Source organism: Mustela erminea, chromosome 11 (genome assembly GCF_009829155.1).
Source record: "Mustela erminea isolate mMusErm1 chromosome 11, mMusErm1.Pri, whole genome shotgun sequence".
NCBI lineage: Eukaryota > Metazoa > Chordata > Mammalia > Carnivora > Mustelidae > Mustela > Mustela erminea.
Genome location: NC_045624.1, coordinates 100,298,956 through 100,301,920, shown reverse-complemented (window position 1 = coordinate 100,301,920; position 2,965 = coordinate 100,298,956).

The window sequence follows — 2,965 nt, the reverse complement described above, 5'->3', positions numbered from 1 at the left end:
CTATAAACATGAAAGCATCCTCAAAATCATGCTTGAATATTGCTTTGATAGCTGTGTCACCACCCCCTTTTAAAGCAAATTTAGATCTTTCATAATTACATCTCAATTAATGGCTGGAAAGAATGTAATAAGATAAATTAAATTTTTTTTCCCAGTTTTTTTTGGGGGGGGGGCTATACGAGTAGACAGTGAATTCAGGTCTAACTTTCTATTAGCTATGGTGCTCACAAAACAAAGAAAGATATCAGCTAGTTCTTGGTTTTCACTTAGAAAGCATATCCTCCTTACAGTTTGTGCCTTCTGTGAGTGAAACTTTTTAGTATGTGTGTATATCCCTTTAATAATTACAACATGTTAGGATTAGGGATTACCCACTTCCCCATTTTCTTGCAGCTTTTAAATTTCCAAACTGTTAAGTGAATTTGTGACCAAATTCCAAAGGAACTTTTTGTATAGTTGGTTCTTGCTAAATGTGTTTGGTAAACAAACTCATAAAATGAATTTCTAGAAGTGCTTTAGTACTTATCATATAACTAACCATTTCCTATAGAAAGGTAAGAAAACTCAGGTTTTGTTTTATTACAACTTATACAAAGTCATTGGGGGTTCAGAAGAACCTGGCAGGTTTGTCAGTTTTATTCTGACATAAATCTGAGGGTAAGGAGCAAGATCACATCTAACAACATGTGTTCCTGTGTTCTGTTATGTAATGTTATTAATGATTAAACTGATCTTAAAATTCCCAGCAGTGGAATTTGAAATGAATGTACTAGACTTATGGTCAATGATTTGGTTAGCATTTTAGTAACATTCATTCAAAGTGTTTTTGTTTGTTTTCTAGACTAAATGTAGAGTTGGTATGAAATAAAAACATCTAATTATTAATTTTCCACTGTGTCTTTTTTTTTTTAATACTTTTTTCAGTTACTTGTTTCAAGATATTTAAAAATAATTGCACTTTGGTCAGAAAAATAATGAGTATACCTTATAAATGCTAGAAAAAAAAAGAAATAATAACACCATAAAGGTAACTAAATGCATTTTTGTTTATGATGGTCTCTTCTGCCAATTTAAGAGACAGCTGCATAAAACAATAAATATAAAACTATGTTGATGGATTTATTATGTATAAATATGTAATTTTTATAACAATAACAGCACAAGGGGAAAAAGAGGGGACGGGGCTACATAGGAAAAGATTATTTAATAATGAAATAAAATTGTATTAATCTAAACTATGTAAATTTAAATTAAGATGTTTACTGTAACCTCAAGGTCAACCACTAAGAAAAAACTAAAAATTACATTGTAAAACAAATGGCAAGGAGATTAAAATGGTACGCTAGAAAGTATTTAACACAATAAAAAATAGTAATGGAGGAATAAAGAACAACAACAACAAAACCCAATAAGATACATACAAAGTAAATAACAGTGGCAGACATGAATACTGCCTTATCAGTAATTACATTAAATATAAATCAATGAATCCTTCCAATCAAAAGGCAGATAGATTAAAAAATAAACATGACTCAATTATATGTTGCCTGCAAGATTACACATTTTATGTTCAAAGATACAAATCGGTTAAAAGTAAGAGAATAGAAAGATATACCATGCAAACAAAAACAAAAGAGAGCTAGAATAGTTATATTAAGAAGAGAAAATTGACTTTAAGATTAAAATCTGTTGCTAGGAAAAAAAGGATAGATTATGATGATAAAAATGTCAATCCATGGGGTGCTTAGGTGACTCAGTGGGTTAAAGCCTCTGCCTAGGGCTCAGGTCCTGATCCCAGTACCCTGGGATCCAGCCCTGCATAGGACTTTCAGCTCAGCAGGGAGCCTGCTTACCCCTCTCTCTGCCTGCCTCTCTGCCTACTTGTGATCTCTGTTTGTCCAAAAAAAAAATCAATCTATGGGGTGCCTGGGTGGCTCAGTGGGTTAAAGCCTTATGCTCAGGTCATGGTCCCACAGTCCTGGGATTGAGCCCTTCATCAGGCTCTCTGCTCAGCAGGAAGCCCGCTTCCCCACCACCTTCCACCTCCCCTGTGCCTACTTGTGATCTCTGTCAAGTAAATAAATAAAATCTTAAAAAAAAATCAATCCATAAGAAAGACATAATAATTATAAATATATATGTATCTAACAATCAAGATCCAAAATATACAGAATGAAAACTGATAGAAATGATGGGAAAAAGAAACAATTTAACAGTAATAGTAGAGAATTAAATTTCCCACTTTCAATAATGGTTAAAACAGTTAGGCACCAATCAACAAGAAAGATCTGAACAACCATATAAATCATTTAGTCCTAACAAATATCTGTAGAACACTCCACCCCAAAATAGCAGACTATACATTTTTTTTCAATCTTATGTAGAACCTTACCAAGTATAGATAATATATTTGGCCACAAAACAAGTCTCAATAAATTTAAAATGATTAAAATCATATAGAGTATCTTACCATGATCAAATAAAAGTAGGAACTAAAAATATTTGAAAAATGAGAAATTTAAAGATACATGGAAATGTAAAAATACAGCCCTAAATAACTAATGGGTCAAAGAATAAGTCGCATAAGGAGTTAGAAAAGTATTTTGAGATAATTGGAAATGAAAACAAGATATACCAAAATTTATGTGATGAGCTAGTGCAGTGTGAAGAGAGAAATGTGTAGCAGACCTATATTTTGAAAACTCTAGACATCAATAACCCAACATTCTACTTTCAAAAACTAAAGGAAAGGAACTAACAAAAAATAAAGCAAGCAGAAGGAAGGTAGCAATAAAGATTAGAATGGAAATAAAGTAAAATAAAATAATTGGAAAATGTACTATATCAACAAATATGGCAAAACTTTACTTAGACTGTACCAAGAAAAAATGAGAAGACTGAAATCATTAAAATCAGGAATAAAATATAGAACATTATTACACACCTTACAGGAAAATAAAAACAG